Source organism: Mobula hypostoma, chromosome 10 (assembly GCF_963921235.1).
Source record: "Mobula hypostoma chromosome 10, sMobHyp1.1, whole genome shotgun sequence".
NCBI classification, from domain to species: domain Eukaryota; kingdom Metazoa; phylum Chordata; class Chondrichthyes; order Myliobatiformes; family Myliobatidae; genus Mobula; species Mobula hypostoma.
The window spans coordinates 124,236,290-124,260,849 of NC_086106.1; positions in this window are offsets into that span (position 1 = coordinate 124,236,290).

Sequence of the window (24,560 nt, forward strand, 5' to 3'; positions counted from 1 at the left end):
AAGCACCTTAAAAATGTGCCTTCTCATGCTAGCCACTTCAGCCCTGGGAAAAAGCCTCTGACTATCCACACGATCAATGCCTCTCATCATCATATACACCTCTATCAGGTTACCTATCATCCTCCGTCGCTCCAAGGAAAAAAGGCCGAGTTCATTCAACCTATTCTCATAAGGCATGCTCCCCAATCCTGGCAACATCCTTGTAAACATTCTCTCCACCCTTTCTATGGTTTCCACATCCTTCCTGTAGTGAGGTGACCAGCACTCAGCACAGTACTCCAAGTAGGGTATGACTAGGGTCCTATATCGCTGCAACATTATCTCTCGGCTTCTAAACTCAATCACATGATTGATGAAGGCCAATGCACCGTATGCTTTCTTAACCACAGAGTCGACCTGCACAGCAGCCTTGAGTGTCCTATGGACACGGACCCCAAGATCGCTCCATCCTGCGCAATGCCAAGAGTCTTACCATTAATACTATATTCTGCCATCATATTTGACCTACCAATGTGAACCATCTCATACTTATCTGGGTTGAACTCCATCTGCGACTTCTCAGCCCAGTTTTGCATCCTATCGATGTCCTGCTGTAACCTCTGACAGCCATCCACACTATCCACAATACCCCCAACCTTTGTGTCATCAGCAAAATTACTCACCAATCCCTCCACTTCCTCATCCAGGTCATTTATAAAAATCACAAAGAGTATGGGTCCCAGAACAGATCCCTGAGGCACACCTGTAGTCACTTACCTCCATTCAGAATATGACCTGTCTACAACCACTCTTTGTCTTCTTTGGGCAAGCCAGTTCTGGATCCACAAAGCAATGTCCAATTGGATCCCATGCCTCCTTCCTTTCTCAATAAGCCTTGCATGGGGTACCTTGTCAAATGCCTTGCTGAATTCCATATACACTACATCTACTGCTCTATCTTCATCAATGTCTTTAGTCGCATCCTCAAAAATTCAGTCAGACTCGTAAGGCACAACCTGCCTTTGACAAAGCCATGCTGACTATTCCTAATCATATTATGCCTCTCCAAATGTTCATAAATCCTGCCTCTCAGGATCTTCTCCATCAACGTACCAACCACTGAAGTAAGACTCACTGGTTTATAATTTCCTGAGCTATCTTTACTCCTTCTTGAATAAGGGAATAACATCCACAACCCTCCAATCCTCTGGAACCTCTCCCGTCCCCTTTGATTATGCAAAGATCATTGCTAGAGGCTCAGCAATCTCCTCCCTCACCTCCCACAGTAGCCTGGGGTACATCTCGTCCGGTCCCGGTGACTTATCCAACTTGATGCTTTCCAAAAGCTCCAGCACATCTCTTTCTTAATATATACATGCTCAAGCATTTCAGTCTGTTGCAAGTCATCCTTACAATTGCCAAGAATCTTTTCCATAGTGAATATTGAAGCAAAGTACTCATAAAGTACCTCTGCTATCTCCTTCGGTTCCATACACACTTACCCACTGTCATACTTGATTGGTCCTATTCTCTCACATCTTATCCTTTTGCTCATCACATATTTGTAGAATGCCTTGGGGTTTCCTTAATCTTGTCCGCCAAGGCCTTCTCATGGCCCCTTCTGGCTCTCCTAATATCATAGTCATAGTCATATTCATACTTTATTGATCCCGAGGGAAATTGGTTTTTGTTACAGTTGCACCATAAATAATTAATTAGTAATAAAACCATAAATAATTAAATAGTAATATGTAAATTATGCCAGGAAATAAGTCCAGGACCAGCCTATTGGCTCAGGGTGTCTGACCCTCCAAGGGAGGAGTTGTAAAGTTTGATGGCCACAGGCAGGAATGACTTCCTATGACACTCAGTGTTGCATCTCGGTGGAATGAGTCTCTGGCTGAATGTGCTCCTGTGACCAACCCTTCCATTATGTAGTGGATGGGAGACATTGTCCAAGATGGCATGCAACTTGGACAGCATCCCCTTTTCAGACACCACCGTTAGAGAGTCCAGTTCCATCCCCACAACATCGCTGGTCTTATGAATGAATTTGTTGATTCTGTTGGTGTCTGCTACCCTCAGCCTGCTACCCCAGCACACAACAGCAAACATGATCGCACTGGCCACCACAGACTCAGAGAACATCTTCATTCTTAAGCTCCTTCCTGCTAGCCTTATAATCTTCTAGATCTCTATCAGTATCTAGTTTTTTGAACATTTCGTAAGCTCTTTTTTTCTTGACTAGATTTACAACAGCCTTTGTACACCATGGTTCCTGTACCTTACCATCCTTTCCCTGTCTCACTGGGATGTATCTATGCAGAACTCCATGCAAATATCCTCTGAACATTTGCCACATTTCTTCCATACATCTCCCTGAGAAGATCTGTTTTCAATTTATGCTTCCAAGTTCCTGCCTGACAGCCTCCTATTTCCCCTTACTCCAATTAAATGCATTCCTAACTTGTCTGTTCCTATCCCTCTCCAATGCTATGGTAAAGGAGATAGAATTGTGTTCACTATCTCCAAAATTCTCTCCCACTGAGAGATCTGACACCTGATGAGGTTGATTCCCAATACCAGATCAAGTACAGCCTCTCCTCTTGTAGGCTTATCTGCATATTGTGTCAAGAAACCTTCCTGAAAACACCTAAAAAACCCCACCCCATCTGAACCCCTCACTCTAGGGAGATGCCAGTCGATACTTAGGAAATTAAAATCTCCCACCCCAACAGCCCTGCTATTATTACACCTTTCCAGAGTCTGTCTCCCTATCTGCTCCTCAATGTCCCTGTTACTATTTGGTGGTCTATAAAATACACCCATCAGAGTTATTGACCCCTTCCTGTGTCATGATCTGGTCCATGAAGTTCACATTCCGTTTTACGGTCCGGTCCATGGACTCAGGACTCCGGGTCTTCCAGCTGTCCCTCGTTTGGTTGAGTTAATCATAGGCACCTGATTCCCATCTTTGGGTTTGGAATATAAGTAGCCATGGGGTTGAGTATGGGTTGCTGGTTTGTCTTGTCAGTCCCCCTTGGAGCAACCTGCTGATGGATGGAAGGCTAGTGAAACCATTTGTGATCTCTATGCCTGGTTGGAGGACTACCACATCATGGAGCCTTGTTCCTACTTGTTGGAGTAGTCTTTGCAGTATGGATTTGGCTGTTTCATGGGCCAGCTGAATGGCTGTCAGCCACTCTGAGCTAGGTAGGGATCTGGCTGTTTCTGTAGCCTGTGGAGGTTGTTGGCTATAACTGTGACTTGGAGCAACCCTGAAACAGAGATGGAACTGTCTGTTGTTCTTTGGTGTTTGTCTTTTCTTGCCCTTGCCTCTGTGGGGTAAGTCAGGCCATTTTGCCATTGCCCTGTGGGGGAAATCTGTCTTGTCCTTGCCTCTGTGGGGAAAGTGAGTCTGTTCTGCTGTTGCCCTGAGAGGGGTCATGTCTTGTCTTTGCCCTTGTTGGGTAAGTCTGGCTGTTCTGCCATTACTCAACAGGTGGACCTGTCCCACCTTGGTGTGGAGAGGTTGAGTCCTGGCTTGTCTGAGTATAAGTCCTGGCTCTATGTCTATCTACTGTCTTGTCTCATGTTGGTGTTGTGTTAATGATGAGTCCTGGCTTTTTGAAGGACAAGTCCTGGCTGTATGTTGATGTTCAGTTCCCAGTCGGTGTCTCAGCTCCAGCCTCTGAGTTATCAGCCTCTTCATTTCAAGGTGAAGATCTTGCAGCCAAGTTCCAAGGACCCAAGCCTCGAGTATCCTGCCAAGCTCCCAGGACACTAGCCTCGAGGATCCCACGCCAAGCTCCCAGGACACTAGCCTCGAGGATCCCACGCCAAGCTCCCAGGACACTAGCCTTGAGGATCCCACGCCTACAAGCTCACGACCCAGGGCCCCAGCCTGCAGCCAAGCTCAGGCCTCTAGACCCCAGCCACGTCCTGTCCTTGCCTGGTTCTGGGGTCCAAGCACAAGGTCAGACCCAGGTTCTGGGTTCTGGTCCAGTCTTAGGCTCGGAGTCGAAGCCTTGTCTCCTAATCCGTGGTTTCTAATCCTGGTCCTGCATTCCCTCGCCCAAGTTTGCGTTCTTGTCCCTGCTCCTGGTCTGAATCCTATCACGTCCCTACTCTAGTCAAGTTCTGTTCCTTGTTCTTCAGTGTCTGTGTCTTGCATTTGGGTCTGTTCCCAATGCCCCTTTGTGACATTCTGTTCCTAACGTCTACCCACAGAGACTCTGTAGACAATCCTTCTATGTCTTTCTCCTATTCTGTAGCCGTGACACTATCTTTGATCAACAGTGCCATGCCCCCACCACCTTTCCCTCCCTTCCTGTCCTTTCTGAAACATCTAAAGACTGGCACTTGAAGCAGCCATTCCTGCCCCTGAGCCATCCAGGTCTCTGTAATGGCCACAACATCATAGCTCCAAGTACTGATCAACGCTGTAAGCTCATCTGCTTTGTTCATAGTACTCCTTGCATTAAAATAGGCACATCTCAAACCATCGATCTAAGCGTGAAGTTGAGTGAATTTATCCCTACATGACTGAGGAGTAATAACTAATCCTGAACCTTGTAGTGAGTCCTGAGGCTCTAGTACCACCCTCCTGATAGCAGCAGCGAAAAGAGAACATGGCCTTGGTGGTAGGCATCCCAAATGAAAGATGTTGCTTTCCTGCGACAGTGCTCCATGTAGAGGAGTGCGGAGGAGATTAACCAGGGCATTGTCTGGATTGGAAGTCTTTATTATGGTCAGATCTGATAGATTAGGTTTGAGGGTAAAGCTTTTTTAGAGTGGTTGATGACTGGAATTTGCTGTCTGTAGAAGTAGTGGATCAACTACAATAAATGTTTAATAGATAAGCTCTTAAATGGGCTAGGTATAGAATGGTATAATTTCTTCAATTTTAATTTAGAGATACAATTTGGTAACAGGCTTTTAGGGCCCAATGAGCCCGCACGACTGAATAACACCCCTGTGACCATTTAGCTGTGGTGGAAGGGCCTGTTCCTATGATGTACAATTCATTGACTGTATGACTATATAACTTCTAATTCTGTAAATGCGGAGGAAGCAAGTGGGTGCTCTCAACAGAGGCCTTTGAGTTGGTAGCCACGTTAGCAGTGTATCAACACGGCATGGCGATCACTTTTCATGGAAAGACTGAGATTGTGAGGCCACTCTCCTCGAGAGCTGATGGAAGGATGTTTTCAATATTCTGAAATTTATGTGATTATTGGATTGTACTTTCTATTGGTCTCCATCAGTTTTTGGTGTTTCTTTTTCTTGCCAATTGGATGATGTATTATTATGTGGGATAGGAGTTGAGTTGGTGTTTGTTGGTGTTTTTCTGAGTGGGCGAATCTGTTAGTTTTGTGTGAGAGGGGGTTGCCAGTTTTGATGTCATTGTCACTGCTCTTTTCTATGAGGAAGGGGTGGGGATTTTGATGCTATTTTCATTTTTTTCATAGAGGGAGGGGATTGGGATTTGATGTTACCATTGCTGTTTTCTGAGGGATGGCATTGAGATTTTAGGTCTTTTGGAGTGAGGGAGGGTTTTGGGGTTTGAGTTTTGCTTCTTTCTCTTTTTCATGTTCATGGTGTGGAAGTGGTGGCTTTTCTTTTCATCAGCTCCAATGTTTTTCTGTACTCCATGGCTACCTGGAGAAGACAAGTATCAGAATTGTACATGCGTACTTTGACAATAAAATGAACCTTTGAATATCTCTTGGAAGGAAGGAAATGACATATCATATCTAGGAACCTTTTTGTCCAACAGTTTTTTATTGGGATATTTTGTGCAAATGAAGTTTAAACCCAATACCTTATAAAGCACCAGAATATTTCAATATTAAGCAATCATTACTACAGGAAATACTTTATTTAGGCATTGTCATTACTAAATATTAACATCAAATCATGGCCATGGAAGTTCATAATTAAAAATATTATGTAAAGACGGAAGAAAGGAAAACTTACGTTGATATGTTCTTGTCATGATGTGGCTAAGTCACAAAGTGTCTTTTAACCAATGAATCACTTCCAACATTTCAGCTCAGGAACAGTGAAGTCTATTCATAGGCAGGTCCAAAAGTTGCAATCATGTAAAATATAACTTTAAATCTACTCTTGGAAATATTGATAAAACTCTGCAATTCTCTAACCCTGAGAGTTCTGGAGGACAGATTAATAGAGGGATCTAACAGAGTTAAAAAGATATTAAGTTGATTAGGGAATTAAGAGCTTTGAGGAACTTGCACAAAATAGAAGATTCAAGGTTGTCTAATTCAACATTGTTTATTGTCTTGTACACAAATGTAAAGGAGAACAAAATAATTGTTACTTCAGATCCAATGCAGCACAAAAAAGGAAGCACTAGAAGATATGGAACACAATAAATATAAATGCAAGACAGCTTCTATACATAGATTGATTGTACGGCTATAAGGTGACTCTAGGCACAGGAATATTTGTACACAAGGTGACTGACAGGAAATGATAAAGCAGTGGTTGTTGGGGGTGTAGAGGGTGGGTTAGTAGTTGGTGTTGATCAGCCTTACTGCTTGGGTGTTTGAGGTTTCCTTTAACGCCCTGTGCATTACTGACTACGCAGGGAGAACAAACAGGGCAGATCAATCATGTTGATATTGAACTCAGGGCAGGTTTGAGTGGTCTACTCTCTACTCCCATTTTGTTCCCAAAGTAAAAGAAATGACCTAATGTATCATTATAAAGAATGCTTCTGCCCACCTTTGTAGTATTGTTTGACTCTGTCCCAAGCTTAGGTTATCTGTTGCTGACATCACTTATCTGTGGCAATGCTTCCTTCAGCTTTTAGATTTCATGTAGATGCCTCAGAGTAGAAGGACATCCCTTAGAACAGAGATGAGGAGAAATTTCTTTGGCCAGAGTATGGTGAATCTATGGAACTTATTGGCACAAATGGCAGAGTAGGCCAATTTATTAGATATAATTAAATCAGAGGTTGATAGTTTCTTGATTAGTAGGGGTGTCTAAAGATTACCGGGAGAACTCAGGAGAATAGGGTTGAGAGGGATAATAAATTGGCCATGCTGCAATGGCCTAATTTTACTCATGGCTCTTATGGTCTTATGGTCACACTATGACCCAAAAATGTTCACCAACATCTCTTGTCCTCAGGAGGTTAAGGAAATTTAGATGGCCTTGTTTACCCTCATCATCTTCTATCAAGGTGCTACAGAAAGCATCTGGTCTAGATTAATCATGGCTTGGTACAGCAACTGCTCTGTCTGTCATCCCAAGAAACTGCAGAGAGTTGTGTCCTTAGCTCGTTCATCAGAGAAACCAGACTCCTCTCCATTTGCCTACATCTCTCACTGCCTCAGTAAAGTAGCCAGCAAAGTGAAACACCCCATCCATCTCAGGCATTATCTCTTCTTTCCCCTTCCATCAGACAGAAGATACGAAAACCTGAAAACACAAGGGGGTGAATAAATGCAATTGTTGTTGTTCTCCTTCTGTCATGATTTTTTACATCACTTTTGCCAAAGTAATTCTTCCAGACTGAACATGATGTTTTTTTGAATTTTCAAATGCATCAAGCTTCCAGTGTCAATCCAGAACAAATATATAATGTATAACTAGCCTCAATGCAAAGTTTTTGCACAAAATGTCAATAATTCCAGATGCTGCTTGATCCACTGAGTTCCTCCAGCAGATTGTATGTTGCTCCAGATTCCAGTGTCTGCAGACTCTTGTGACTCTTGTGTCTTCAAGCCAATTTTGGTCACGTAAATGCAGGAGAAAGCTCCACCACAGACAGTTGAAAGCCTGGCTACAAAAGGAGGAGGGTTGGGCATGGGGCTAGCAATCCCATTCCATAAAATAAGTGCTACAGAAATGCCAACGGAAGCTCCAATATTAAGCTCGGATAACCTGTAAGACTGGGCCAGGGCAGGGGACTCTGGTGAGCTGCTGTTGGTGGCCTGTGGTCCAGTAGGGGTGATGGTCTTACTAACGTACAGGAAAGATGGCAATAAGACTAAAAGAGTGCAGAGAAATTGTACAAGGATGTCGGTGGGACTTGAGTACCTGAGTTATAGGGAAAGGTCAAATTGGTTTTGGCTTTTTTCTCTGGAGCATGGGAGAATGAAGAGGTTTGATTGAGTTGTACAAAATTATGAGGGGTATAGATAGGGTAAATGCAAGCAGATTTTTTTCCACAGGTTGGGTGAGACTAGAATGAGGTTATAGGTTAAGGGTGAAAGATGAAATATTTCAGGGGAAACTGAGGGGGAATTTCTTTACTCAGTGAGAATAGTGTGAAATGAACTGTTAGCATGAAGATGTGGATGCAGGTTCAATCTCAAAATTTAAGAGCAATTTGGATACGTTCATGGATGGGAGGGGTATGGAGGGTTACGGTCTGGGTACAGACTGATGGAACCAGGCAGAACAACAGTTTGGCACAGACTAAATGGGAAATTGACTCTGACTCAAAGCAAGTATATAAACTAATCTGTGCATCAGTGGGTGCACAATTAACAATGTACAGTAATAACATGCGCTCATTGAGCAGATCTACAAGTAAGGAGCACCACCACACGAAAGCACCATCCTTCATCAAGGGCCCCCACCATTTAGACCATGCTCTCTTCTTGCGGCTGCAATCACGAAGGATTTAAGGATCCTCAAGTTCCACATCAGCTGGTTCAGGAACAGTTATTACACCTCAACCATCAGGCTGCTGAACCAAAGGGAATAACTTCAATAAACTTTACTCACTCCTTCACTAAACTGTTCCCATTCTCTATGGACTCATTTTTAAGGAATCTACAACTCATATTCTTGATACTTATTGCTTTCTTGTTTATTTATCCATCCATCTACTTATTTATATCAGAATCACGTTTATTATTACCGGCATGTGATGTGAAATTTGTTAACTTAGGAGCAGCAGTTCAATGCAATACATAATATAGAAGAAAATAATAATAAAAAATAAATCAATACAGTATACATATATTGAATAGATTAAAAATCATGTAAAAAAACAAATAGTATATTTTTTAAAAAGTGAGGTAGTGGCCAAGGGTTCAATGTCCATTTAAGAATCGGATGGCAGAAGGGAAGAAGCTGTTTGTGAATCGCTGAGTGTGTGCCTTCAGGCTTCTGTACCTCCTACCTGATGGTAACAGTGAGAAAAGGGCATGCCCTGGGTGCTGGAGGTCCTTAATAATGGATGCTGCCATTCTGAGACACTGTTCCTTGAAGATGTCCTGGGTACTTTGGAGGCTAGTACCCAAGATGGAGTTGACTAGATTTACATTCCTCTGCAGGTTCTTTCGGTCCTGTGCAGTAGCCACCCCACCCCACCATACGAGACAGTGATGCAGCCTGTCAGAATGCTCTCCATGGTACATCTATAGAAGTTTTTGAGTGTATTTGTTGACATACCAAATCTCTTCAAACATCTAATGAAGTATAGCTGCTGTATTGCTGCCTTTATAACTGCATCAATATGTTGGGATCAGGTTAGATCCTCAGAGATCTTGACACCCAGGAACTTGAAACTGCTCACTCTCTCCACTTCTGATCCCTCTATGAAGATTGGTATGTGTTCCTTCATCTTACCCTTCCTAAAGTTCACAATCAGATCTTTCGTCTTACTGACGTTGAGTGCCAGGTTGTTGCTGTGGCACCACTCCACTAGTTGGCATATCTCACTCCTGTACACCCTCTCGTCTCCATCTGAGACTCTACCAACAATGGTTATATCACCAGCAAATTTATAGATGGTATTTGAGCTATGTCATATGTATACAGAGAGTAGAGCAGTGGGCTAAGCACACACCTCTAAGGTGCACCAGTGTTGATCGTTAGCGAGGAAGATGTGTTACCACCAATCTGCACAGATTGTGGTCTTCCATTTAGGAAGCTGAGGATCCAATTGCAGAGGGAGGTACAGAAACCCAGGTTCCGCAACTTCTCAGTCAGGATTGTGGGAATGATAGTATTAAATGCTGAGCTATAGTTAATGAACAGCATCCTTTTAAAAATAAATGTTTTTATTTTTTAGTTTCTTGGTATTTGTACAGTTTGTTATATTTTGCACATTGGTTTTCCATCTATGTCATGTCATTGATTCTATTGTTTCTTTCTATTTACTGAGAATGCCCACGAAAAAGAATCTCAAGGTTGTGTGTGTGTGTGTACATGCGTACATGCATCCACATCCATTAGTCTCGTGAGACCATGGATTTGTGCCTTGAAAGGTTTCCAGGGCGCAGGACTGGGCAAGGTTGTGTGGAAGACTGGCAGTTGCCCATGCTGCAAGTCTCCCCTCTCCACACCACTGATGTTGTCCAAGGGAAGGGCATTAGGACCCATACAGCTTGGCACTGGCGTTGTTGCAGACCAATGTGTGATTAAGTGCCTTGCTCAAAGACACAACACGCAGCCTCAGCTGAGGCTTGAACTAGCGACCTTCAGATCATTAGACCGACATGTTAATCACTTGGCCATATACAGGTATGTATTTTGATAATAATTTACTTTGAAGTTCAAATTTCTTGGCAGAAAGTTGGGGGTGGGGGTAGTGAACTGCTGGAATTCTCCATTCCAGGGAGTTGTGAAGATTATTGGGGATATAAAAAGAGGAGAGTAGATCAAGGGAATTGAGAGCTACTTGGAACTGGGACAGAGAGGAGAGTATTTATCAATGTAAAGGAGTTAAATGAATGCAATTGTTAACTCGAGATTCTGCAGATGCTGGAAATCCAGAGTAACACACAACATGCTGCAGGAACTCAGCAGGTCAGGCTGCATCCATGAAGAGGAATCAACAGTCATAGTGCGTTGAGATCAAACACAGGTACCTGGGATCCTCGGTGGTCCAAACTTGGAGGTCTAAAAACAGAGCTGGATGCAAATCATATCAAGATGGTGGCAAAGGCAAGTTCCCAGGAAGAGCACATGGCTGAGGTAGCACATCTGGGTGAGAACATGACGGAAGAGCCAGTGAGCAGCAGACATACTAAATGCAATCACTGAAGTAGTTTCTCCTTGCATAAGAAATTTATTTGCATCACTTTGGCTAAGGTACTTTTTTTTTTTGAATGAACATATCTTTTGTAATTTCTAATACCATATCAATCCAAAACAAAATTGTTTTTTGCACTTTTTCTGATTTGCCAAGCAATTTGCAGATCACACATTATGAAGTTTACATATCGCTCTTAAACACCTAATGTGCCAACCTGTGCTGACATGCTGAAATAACTCCCTCTCCCCATGCTTTATAACAAACATTACCCTCAGCTGAACTGCTATTAATGAATAACGTGGCTATGACTTGTAGCAATTTAGCAGTGTGAAATTTACTGTTCATTGTCATAATCGCTACTCACTGTTGTAAAATGCAGGTTTAGTGACTATTAAGCTAATAATTTGTAAAATAATTAACAGGTTTTTCTCATAATTATTTCTGATAACATTTGTACTTGTTGGAAGTGCAAGAAGCTACATTTATATAGCATCTTTCATTTCTGGCAATTTAAAGAGCAGATAGAATAGAATAGAAAATAGAAAACCTACAGAACTATGCAGGCCCTTCGGCCCACAATGCTGTGCTTACTTTAGAAATTATCTAGGGTTACCCATAGCCCTCTATTTTTCTAATCATGTACCTATACAGGAGTCTTTTTATATATTTAAAAAAAAAAAATCCTATCATATCTGCCTCCACCAATGTCTCCGGCAGCCCATTCCACGCACTCACAACTCTCTGCATAAAAATCTTGCCCCAACATCTCCTCTGTACCTGCTTCCAAGCACCTTAAAACTGTGCCCTCTCATGTTAGCCATTTCATCCCTAAGAAAAAGCCTCTGACTATCCACATGATCAATGCCTCTCATCTTCTTATACACCTCTGGTCAGGTCACCTCTCATCCTCCATTGTTTCAAGGAGAAAGGGCTATTCAACCTACTCAACTTATTTTCATAAGGCATGCTCTCCAAACCTGGCAACATCCTTGTAAATCTCCTCTGCACCCTTTCTATGGTTTCCACATCCTTCCTGTGGTGAGGTGACCAGAACTGAGCACAGTACTCCAAGTGGGGTCTGACCAGGATCCTATATAGATGCAACATTACCTGCAGCTCCTAAACTCAATTCCATGATTGATGAAGGCCAATGCACCGTATGCCGCCTTAAGCAAAGAGTCAACCTTTGTAGCAGCTTTGAGTGTCCTATGGACACGGACCCCAAGATCATTCTGATCCTCCACACTGCCAAGAGACTTACCATTAATACTCTATTCTGCCATCATATTTGACCTAGCAAAATGAACCACCTCACACTTATCTGGGTTTCCACTTCTCATCCTGTCACTGTCCTGCTGTAACCTCTGACAGCCCTCCACACTATCCACAACACCCCAACCTTTGTGTGATCAGCAAATTTACTAACCCATTTCTCCACTTTCTCATCCAGGTCATTTATAAAAATCATGGAGAGAGGGTCCCAGAACAGATCCCTGAGGCACATCACTTGGTCACCGACTTCCATGTAGAATATAACCTGTCTACAACCACTCTACCTTCTGTGGGCAAGCCAGTTCTGGATCCACAAAGCAATTTCCCTTGGATCCGATGCATCCTTATTTTCTCAATAAACCTTTCATGGGGTACCTTATCAAATGCCGTGCTGAAATCCATATACGCTATATCTACTGCTCTATCTTCATCAATGTGTTTAGTCACATCCTCAGAAAATTCAATCAAGCTCGTAAGGCTCAACCTGCCTTTGACAAAGCCATGCTGACTATTCCTAATCCAAATGTTCCTAAATCCTGCCTCCCAGGATCTTTTCCATCAACGTACTAACCACTGAACTAAGACTCACAGGTCTATAATTTCCTGGGCTATCTCTACTCCCTTTCTTGAGTAAGGGAACAACATCTGCAAGCCTCCAATCCTCCGGAACCTCTCCTGTCCCCATTGACAATGCAAAGATCATCGCCAGAGACTCAGCAATCTCCTCCCTTGCCTCTCACTGTAGCCTGGGGTACATCTCATACGGTCCCAGTGACTTATCCACCTTGATGCTTTCCAAAAGCTCCAGCACATCCTCTTTCTTAATATCTATATGCTCAAGCTTTTCAGTCCACTAAGTCATCCCTACAATCGCCAAGATCTTTTTCCATAGTGAATACTGAAGCACAGTATTCATTAAGTACCACTGCTATCTCCTTCGGTTCCATACACACCTTTCTACTGTCACATTTGATTGGTCCTATTCTCTCTCATCTTATCCTCTTGCTCTCCAAATACTTGTAGAATGCCTCAGGGTTTTCCTTAATCCTGCCCGCCAAGGTCTTCTGATGGCCCCTTTTGATTCTCCTAATTTCATTCTTAAGCTTCTTCCTGCTAGCCTTATAATCTTCTAGATCTCTATCATTACCTAGCTTTTTGAACTTTTGTAAGCTCTTCTTTTCTTGACTAGATTTTCAACAGCCTTTGTACACGGTTCCTGTACCCTACCATCCTTTCCCTATCTCATGGGAACATACCTGTGCAGAACACCACACAAATATCCCCTGAACGTTTGCCACATTTCTGCTGTACATTTCCCCAAGAACATTTGTTCCCAATTTATGCTTCCAAGTTCCTGCCTGATAGCCTCATATTTCCCCTTACTCCAATTAAACGCTTTCCTAACTTGTCTGTTCCTATCCCTCTCCAATGCTATGGTAAAAGTGATCACAATTCTATCTCCATCTCCAAAATGCTCTCCCACTGAGATCTGACACCTGACCAGGTTCACTGCCTAATACCAGATCAAGTACAGCCTCTCCTCTTGTGGGCTTATCTACATATTGTGTCAAGAAGCCTTCCTGAACACACCTAACAAACTTTACTTTATACTTCATTGTCACCAAACAATTGATACTAGAGCATACAATCATAGCAATATTTGATTCTGTGCTTCGTGCTCCCTGGAGTACAAATCGATAGTAAATATTAAAAATTCAAATTATAAATCATAAATAGACAATAGAAAAGTGAAAGTAAGGTAGTGCAAAAAAACCAAGAGGCAGGTCCGGATATTTGGAGGGTATGGCCCAGATCTGGGTCGGGATCCGTTCAGCAGTCTTATCACAGTTGGAAAGAAGCTGTTCCCAAATCTGGATGTACAAGTCTTCAAGCTCCTGAGCATTCTCCCGGAGGAAAGAGGGACGAAAAGTGTGTTGGCTGGGAGGGTTGTGTCCTTGATTATCCTGGCAGTACTGCTTCGACAGCGTGTGGAGTAAAGTGAGTCCAAGGATGGAAGATTGGTTTGTGTGATGTGCTGGGCTGTGTTCATGATCTTCTGCAGCTTCTTCTGGCCTTACCCCAAACTGTACCCCATCTAAACTCCTGGCTCTAGGGAGATGCCAATCAATATTTTGGAAATTAAAATCTCCCACCATGACAACCCTGTTATTACAGCTTTCCAGAATCTGTCTCCCTATCTACTCTTCGATGTCCCTGATACTATTGAGTGGTCTATAAAAATCACAGTGGAGCTATCAACCCCTTCCTATTCCTAACTTCCACCCATAGTGACTCAGTAGACAATCCCTCTGACTTCCTCCTTTTCTGTAGACGTGGCATTATTTCTGATTAGCAGTGCCTTGCCCCCACCTCTTTTGCCTCCCTCCCTGTCCTTTCTGAAACATCAAAAGCCAGGCACTCTAAGTAACCATTCCTGCCCGAGCCATCAAAGTCTCTGTAATGGCCTCAACATCATAGCTCCAAGTACTGATCCACGCTCTAGGCTCATCTGCTTTGCTCATAATACTCCTTGCATTAAAATAGACCACATCTCTAAACAGTGGTCTGAGTGCCTCCTTTCTCTTTCATCTGCCTATTCTTGCTTGTACTGTCTCCAAGCTTTCTGTTTGTGAGCCAATCGCCCCTTCCTCCGTCTCTTCAGTTGTGCAGTTTCTGCACAATAGTGGGAATTTTCAGAATCAGGTTTATTATAGGCAGTAATACACACAAAATGTTGGAGGAACTCAGCAGGTCAGGCAGCATCCAGGAAAGGAATAAGGAGTCGACGTTTCAGCCTAGATGCTTCGTCAGATTTCTATATGACACTAAGTTTGTTGGTGTCTGGTAGCAAAGACACAAAAAATTAATAAATTGTAAAGTAATTATGAAATAAAATAATGGTGAATCTGGAATTATTTGCCACATGCAACTGTAGAGGTCAAGTCTTTATGCACGTTTAAGGCAGACGTTGATAGATTCTTGATTGGTCAGGGCATGAAGGGATACTGGGAGAAGGCTGAAGATTGGGGCAGAGAAGAATGTTGGATCAGCCATGATGAAATGGCAGAGCAGACTTGATGAGCCAAGTGGTCTAATTCTGCTCCGATATCTTATGGTCTTATATGGTGCAAAAATGGAATAACAAAGTAATGTCCATAGATTCATGGACCATTCAGATATCTGATGGCAAATGTGAAGAAGCTGTGCCTAAGTTGTTGAATGTGGGTCTTCAGCTCCTGTTTGTCCTCCCTCTTGGCAGTAATGGGAAGACCATAGGCCCATAAGACGTAGGAGCAGAATTACGTCATTTGGCACATCGAGTCTGCTCCACCATTCAGTTATGATAATTTATTTTCCCCCTCAACTTCATTCTCCTGCTTTCTCTCCATAACCTTTGATGTCCGTACTAATCAAGAAACTATCAACCTCTGCTTTAATTATACGCAATGACCTGACCTCCACAGTCAACCATGGCAGAGAGTTTCTCTGGCTGGAGAAATTCTTCCTCATCTCTGTTTTAAAGGGACATCATATTATAGTATTATATTATTCTGACTACGCCCTCTAGTCCTAGACTTTTCCATTATTGGAAACATTATCTCCATGTCCACTGTTACCAGGCCTTTCAATAAGATACACCCTCATTCTTCTAAACTCCAGTGAGTAAAGGCCTAGAATCATCAAACACTCCTCATATGCTTAATCCTTTCATTCCCAGGATCTGAGAAGAAGGCATATATGGAATGATGAGTGCCTTTATTGATGGTTGTCAGCTTTTTGAAGCAACATCTCTTAAAAATGTCCTCAACAGTGGGAAGAGTTGTGCCTTTAATGGGGCTGGCTGAGCCTACAACCCTGTGTAGCTTTATGGACTCCTGTGCTTTGGAGCTTCCATACCAGACTTTGATACAACCGACAGAATTCTTTCCACTGTACATCTGTAGATATTTGCAAGATAACCCAGTCATTTCTGTCTAATAAACCATTGGTCTAATAAGCCTTCCTTGAACAGTTTCCAACAATCTCCAGCCTTCAACTTCTCTGCTAAATATTGTCTCCTCTATATTTACTTCTCCAAGAAGACCACATCCTTATGATTGGGTCTGGAGGCTTGCATGCCTCAATGACCCAAAGAGCTGTATTGGTTGGAGTCAGGGCTTTGCTTTGGCTCTTGGTAGGGTCACCCATGCCAAATAGGTCAAAAGCCAGACTAAGAGTGGTCTACCGGTCCTCCGGGATTCTCCATATGGAAAGAGCAATGAAGAATCCTTTTACACCTAGGACTCCACCTGGAACTTGGATGACTGACAGTAGTGAAAACAGAGGAAACAACTGACAGGATGAAGGAAGCCCTGAACACCACCAGAGGTGGAAGACCTTCATTGTTGCCTTAAATACCAGTGGTGTAATAAAGACCTTAAGAGTAAAGTTAGGCCATTTGGCCCATCAAGTCTGCTCCTCCACTCAATCATAGCTTTTTTTTCCCTCCTCAGCTCCACTCCCCAGCCATCTCCCTTTAACCTTTGATGCCATGTCCAATCAAGATCCTATCAAGCTCTGCCTTAAATACACCCAACGGCCTGGCCTTCACTGCTGCCTGTGGTAATGAATTCCACAAATTCTCCACCTTCTGGCTAAAGGAATTTCTCCACATCTGTTTTAAATGGATGCCCTCTTGTCCTAGACTCCCCCACCATGGGAAAATTCATTTTCACATCTACTGTCTCGTTTTTCAACATTTGGAATGTTTGAATGAGATCCCCCTTCATCCTTCTAAATTCCAGCAAGTACAGACCCAGATCTATCAAACGTTCCTTGTATGACAACCCTTTCATTCCTGGAATCATCCTTGTGAATCTCCTCTGAACCCTCTCCAATGCCAGCACATCTTTTCTCAAACAACAGGAATTCTGCAGATGCTGGAAATTCAAGCAACACATCAAAGTTGCTGGTGAACACAGCAGGCCAGGCAGCATCTCTAGGAAGAGGTACAGTCGACGTTTCAGGCCGAGACCCTTCGTCAGGACATCTTTTCTCAGATGAGTCCAAAACTGTTAATACTCAAGGTGAGACCTCACCAGTGCTTTATAAAACCTCAGCATCACATCAGTGTTCTTGTATTCTAGACCTCTTGAAATGAATACTAACTTTGCATTTGCCTTCACAGACTTTACCTGTAGTTAACCTTTAAGGTGTTCTGCGCAAGGGCTTCCAAGTCCCTTTGCTCCTCTGATTTGTGGATTTTCTCCACATTTAGAAAATAGATTGCACATTTATTTCTTCCCCATGTACCATGGAGAGCATTCTGACAGGCTGCATCACTGTCTAGTATGGAGGGGCTACTGCACACTGCAAAAGGTTGTAAATCTAGTCAGCTCCATCTTGGGCATTAGCCTACAAAGTACCCAGGACATTTTTAGGGAGCGGTGTCTCAGAAAGGCAACATTCATTATTAAAGACCTCCAGAACCCAGGGAATGCCCTTTTCTCACTGTTACCATCAGGTAGGAGATACAGAAGCCTGAAAGCACACACTCAGTGATTCAGGAACAGCTTCTTCCCCTCTGCATTCGATTCCTAAATGGACTTTGAAGCCTTATATACAGTATTTCTGTTTTTGCACATTTTTAATAATCAATATACATAATTGATTTACTTATTTATTACCATGTTTTATTTTTATATTTTATTTTTTCTCTGCTAGATTATGTATTGCATTGAACTTCTGCTGCTAAGTAAACAAATTTCACGTCATATGCCAGTGATAATAAACGTGATTCTGATTCTATCAAAGTGCATGACCATGCATTTTCCAACATTGAATTTCATTTGCCACTTTCTTGCCCATTGTCCTAATCCGTCTAAGTCCTTCTACAGTCGACCTATTCCCTCAACACTACACTACCTGCCCCTCCAATCTTCATTCATCTGTAAACTTGGCAACAGGCCATAAATTCCATCATCTATATCATTGATACACAGCGTAAAAAGAAGCAATCCCAACACCAAACCCAGTGGAACACCACTAATCACTGGCAGGCAACCAGAAAAGGATCCTTTTACTCCCAATCAGTGCCTCCTACCAATCAGAATATGCTTCTAACCATTCCAATGAATTTCCTGTTATACCATGGGCTCTTAACTTGGTAAGCAGCCTCTTGTTTGCTACCTTGTCAAAGGCCTTTGGGAAGTTCAAACATAAAACATCCACTACATCCCCTTTATCTATTCTACTTGTAATCTCCTCAAAGAATTCCAACAGGAATACTTTTGAAAGATCATTACTAGTGCATCCACAATCTCTACCGCTACCTCTCTCAGAACCCTAGGGTGCAGTTCATCTTGTCTGAGTGACTTATGTACCCTTAAGTCTTTCAGCTTTTTGAGCACCTTCTTCCTTGGAATAGTAACTGCACTCGCTTCTCTTCCCGCGCGTCCTTCAACATCTGGCACACTGCTACTGTCTTCCACAGCGAAGACTGGTGCAAAAAACTCATTTAGTTCATCTGCCATTTCCTTGTCCCCCATTATTACTTCTCTGGCCTCATTTTCTAGCTGTCCAGTATCCACTCTCATCTCTCTTCTATTTTTTAGTTACTTGAAAAAGCTATTACTATCCACTTTGATATTATTTGCTAGCTTGCTGTCATATTTCATCTTTTTCCTGCTAATGATTCTTTCAGTTGCTCTCTGTAGGTTTTTAAAAGCTTCCCAATCCTCTGTCTTAACATTAATTTTTGTGTTTTTGTATGCCCTCTCTTTTGCTTTTACATTAGTTTTGACTTCCCTTGTCAGCCACAGTTGTACTATTTTGCCATTTGAGTATTTTTGTTTTTGGAATACATCTGTCCTGCTCCTTCCTCACTTTTCCCATTACTGCTCTTCTGTCATCTCTACCAGCATCTTCTTCCAATTTACTTTGGCCAACTCCTCTCTCATACCACTGTTAATTTCCTTTACTCCACTGAAATACTACCATGTCAGTCTTTACTTTTGCCCTATCACATTTCAAGTTGAACTCAATCAGGTTGTGGTTACTGCCTCCTAAGGGCTCTTTTACATAACACCCAATCCATTATAGCTGATCCTCTAGTAGGCTCAATGACAAACTGCTCTTAAAAACCCTTCATAGGCATTCAACAAACTCACTCTCTTGAGATCCATTACCAATTTTCCCAATTGACCTGCATGTTGAAATCTCCCATAACTATCTTAACATTGTCCTTTTGATATACTTTTTCTATTTCCCATTGTAATCTGTGGTCCAAATTCCAGCTACTGTTGTGGAGCCTGTATATAACTGCCATCAGGGTCCTTTTACACTTGCAGTTTTGTAACTCAACCCGTAAGGATTCAACATCTTCTGATCCTATGTCACATCTTTCTACTGATTTGATAGCTTTCGTTACCAGCAGAGCCACTCCACCCCCTCTGTCTAACTTCCTATCTCTCCTATCAACATGTAACCTTGGACGTTCAGCTCCCAATTACAACCATCCTCATCAGCCACAATTCAGTGATGGCCACAACATCATACCTGACAATCTGTAATAGTGCAACAAGATCATCCACCTTATTTCTTATACTACGTGCATTGGGATATAACACTTTGAGTACTGTATTTGGTGCCCTTTTTGATTCTGCATTCCTAATGCTCTGATACTCACCCTGCTGGCTGCAATTTTGTGCTATCATCCCCCGCCCTTCCTGACAGTCTGACGGCATGCTTTGTTTTTTTTTCCTATCCATCCTATCTTGAGTCCCTACATTCCAGTTCCTACCCCACTGCCAAATTAGTTTAAACCCTCCCCAACAACTCTGAAATGGGCAGTAAGTAAGATAGACACATGAATGGAGGTATGGACCATGTGCAGACAGAAGTGATTAAGTGTCATTATCTTAATTATTTCAGCACAGTATCAGAAGGGTCTTTTCCTGTGCTGTACTGTTCTATGTTCTTTGATAGACGTTCTACAAGACAAAAATAGCCATTCATTCTGGATCCAAAGTTCCAACAAAACTTGAACCCTGCATTAGGAAGGCACATTGAAATCACTTCAGAGACTGAACATCTACTTGCTCACAAAAGCAAGAACCCAGTTAACAACAAATTGTGACCAGATCTTGTCTCATCGACCGCAGGGGGTGAAATAAGGGATCTCAAATCGGAAACGACTTCAAGTAATTCCAATTTCTTTCCTGCAGAACGATAAAGCAGATTTGCACTGAAGGTTTCACAGACCTGGGACAGCACACTAAACAATGCTGTAAAACTCAGGTAACTGGGAGGCGTAATAGAAATGAAATAGTCTTATTTTTCAAATTGTCTCTACAAAATAAAATTTCATTGGGGTTTTAAATGCACTGGCAAATCAATTGATATTGAAGAGAAGTATGTTTTGATAAAAAACTCAACACCTCACATATGGCACACTGCTACAAGTTTATTCCTTTTGGACTACAGTATTGCATTGCCACTCAAGAAATTCTCTTAACTGAGCGATAAAAGAGGATATATTCAAGGCTACAGATAGTGATCAAACTTCAGGTTTCTAGTGGGCCATGGATGGGTTTTTGTAAACTATAATTTATCTTCCAGATGCACGAGAAATTCTGTGGTACTACAGTGAAAGTTGCCACCACATTGATCTTTAGGGATCATTTACTGGGTCTTGAGGTGTCAGCAAATAAATAATCTGTTCTTATCCAGAACAGTCTGCTTTATAAAACGAGTGTGAAGGCTCGTACCTCACTGATCACCTCCCAGTGCGCACAAGGGATAGATAACCTGCTGCAATACCCGCGGGAAGAAGATGAAATATTGGTATTTGTGTTTGGTCATTTTGGAGGTTAAGGTAATTCTTTATTTCAATGAGGCCAGATAGGATTTAATTTGTGTGTGTGTGTGCGTATGTCTATGTGTGTAGTCCATACTTTCTTCATATTACAACTCCATGTGGGAAAGATATGTCTCGGGTATACACCAAGATAAGTTGACCCAGCATACAAACCTAAGGGGTGAAGAACGCTCAGTTAAACCAGAGGTTGTATATGAAAATCCTGGGTATATGGGCATATCTCATAACATAGAAACATAGAAAATAGGTGCAGGAGTAGGCCATTCGGCCATTCGAGCCTGCACCGCCATTTATTATGATCATGGCTGATCATCCAACTCAGAACCCCGCCCCAGCCTTCCCTCCATACCCCCTGATCCCTGTAGCCACAAGGGCCATATCTAACTCCCTCTTAAATATAGCCAATGAACTGGCCTCAACAGTTTCCTGTGGCAGAGAATTCCACAGATTCACCACTCTCTGTGTGAAGAAGTTTTTCCTAATCTCGGTCCTAAAAGGCTTCCCCTCTATCCTCAAACTGTGACCCCTCGTTCTGGACTTCCCCAACATCGGGAACAATCTTCCTGCATCTAGCCTGTCCAATCCCTTTAGGATCTTATATGTTTCAATCAGATCCCCCCTCAATCTTTTAAAGTCCAATGAGTACAAGCCCAGTTCATCCAGTCTTTCTTCATATGAAAGTCCTGCCATCCCAGGAATCAATCTGGTGAACCTTCTTTGTACTCCCTCTATGGCAAAGATGTCTTTCCTCAGATTAGGGGACCAAAACTGCACACAATACTCCAGGTGTGGTCTCACCAAGGCCTTGTACAACTGCAGTAGTACCTCCTTGCTCCTGTACTCGAATCCTCTCGCTATAAATGCCAGCATACCATTCGCCTTTTTCACCGCCTGCTGTACCTGCATGCCCACTTTCAATGACTGGTGTATAATGACACCTAGGTCTCATTGCACCTCCCCTTTTCCTAATCGGCCACCATTCAGATAATAATCTGTTTTCCTATTTTTGCCACCAAAGTGGATAACTTCACATTTATCCACATTAAATTGCATCTGCCATGAGTTTGCCCACTCACCCAACCTATCCAAGTCACCCTGCATCCTCTTAGCATCCTCCTCACTGCTAACACTGCCACCCAGCTTCGTGTCATCCGCAAACTTGGAGATGCTGCATTTAATTCCCTCAAAATTTTGTTCAACAGGTTTGCAGCAAATGCAGCTGGTGTTGTTTTCACTTCTGAGTTAAACCTATGGACTCACTTACAAGGATTCTACATCATATGTTATTGGTGTTATCTATCTATCTATCTTCTGAACTATCTGTCTATCAATCCATCTATCTATTTATCTCACATCCAAGTTGCTGGTGAACGCAGCAGGCCAGGCAGCATCTATAGGAAGAAGCGCAGTCGACGTTTCAGGCCGAGACCCTTCGTCAGGACTAACTGAAGGAAGAGTGAGTAAGGGATTTGAAAGCTGGAGGGGTAGGGGGAGATGCAAAATGATAGGAGAAGACAGGAGGGGGAGGGGGAGGGATGGAGCCGAGAGCTGGACAGGTGATAGGCAGAAGGGGATACGAGAGGATCATGGGACAGGAGGTCCGGGAAGAAAGACGGGGGGGGGTGACCCAGAGGATGGGCAAGAGGTATATTCAGAGGGACAGAGGGAGAAAAAGGAGAGTGAGAGAAAGAATGTGTGCATTAAAAAGAGTAACAGATGGGGTACGAGGGGGAGGTGGGGCCTAGCGGAAGTTAGAGAAGTCAATGTTCATGCCATCAGGTTGGAGGCTACCCATACGGAATATAAGGTGTTGTTCCTCCAACCTGAGTGTGGCTTCATCTTTACAGTAGGGGAGGCCGTGGATAGACATGTCAGAATGGGAATGGGATGTGGAATTAAAATGTGTGGCCACTGGGAGATCCTGCTTTCTCTGGCGGACAGAGCGTAGATGTTCAGCAAAGCGGTCTCCCAGTCTGCGTCGGGTCTCACCAATATATAAAAGGCCACATCGGGAGCACCGGACGCAGTATATCACCCCAGTCGACTCACAGGTGAAGTGACGCCTCACCTGGAAGGACTGTTTGGGGCCCTGAATGGTGGTAAGGGAGGAAGTGTAAGGGCATGTGTAGCACTTGTTCCGCTTACACGGATAAGTGCCAGGAGGGAGATCAGTGGGGAGGGATGGGGGGGACGAATGGACAAGGGAGTTGTGTCGGGAGCGATCCCTGCGGAATGCAGAGAGAGGGGGGGAGGGAAAGATATGCTTAGTGGTGGGATCCCGTTGGAGGTGGCGGAAGTTCCGGGTCCAACATATTATTCTCTGTAACTTCCGCCACCTCCAACGGGATCCCACCACTAAGCATATCTTTCCCTCCCCCCCGCTCTCTGCATTCCGCGGGGATCGCTCCCGACACAACTCCCTTGTCCATTCGTCCCCCCCATCCCTCCCCACTGATCTCCCTCCTGGCACTTATCCGTGTAAGCGGAACAAGTGCTACACATGCCCTTACACTTCCTCCCTTACCACCATTCAGGGCCCCAAACAGTCCTTCCAGGTGAGGCGTCACTTCACCTGTGAGTCGACTGGGGTGATATACTGCGTCCGGTGCTCCCGATGTGGCCTTTTATATATTGGTGAGACCCGACGCAGACTGGGAGACCGCTTTGCTGAACATCTACGCTCTGTCCGCCAGAGAAAGCAGGATCTCCCAGTGGCCACACATTTTAATTCCACATCCCATTCCCATTCTGACATGTCTATCCACGGCCTCCCCTACTGTAAAGATGAAGCCACACTCAGGTTGGAGGAACAACACCTTATATTCCGTCTGGGTAGCCTCCAACCTGATGGCATGAACATTGACTTCTCTAACTTCCGCTAGGCCCACCTCCCCCTCGTACCCCATCTGTTACTCTTTTTAATGCACACATTCTTTCTCTCACTCTCCTTTTTCTCCCTCTGTCCCTCTGAATATACCTCTTGCCCATCCTCTGGGTCACCCCCCCCCGTCTTTCTTCCCGGACCTCCTGTCCCATGATCCTCTCGTATCCCCTTCTGCCTATCACCTGTCCAGCTCCCGGCTCCATCCCTCCCCCTCCTGTCTTCTCCTATCATTTTGCATCTCCCCCTCCCCCTCCAGCTTTCAAATCCCTTACTCACTCTTCCTTCAGTTAGTCCTGACGAAGGGTCTCGGCCTGAAACATCGACTGCGCTTCTTCCTATAGATGCTGCCTGGCCTGCTGCTTTCACCAGCAACTTTGATGTGTGTTGCTTGAATTTCCAGCATCTGCAGAATTCCTGTTGTTATCTATTTATCTAATGAGTTAAAACAATTCTTCAATATGTTTGACAATAACCCTCCTGTTCACACTTCCCTCAGCACACTAGAGCAGGTGCAGAGGCACCCAGTGCTCCTTCAGAACTAA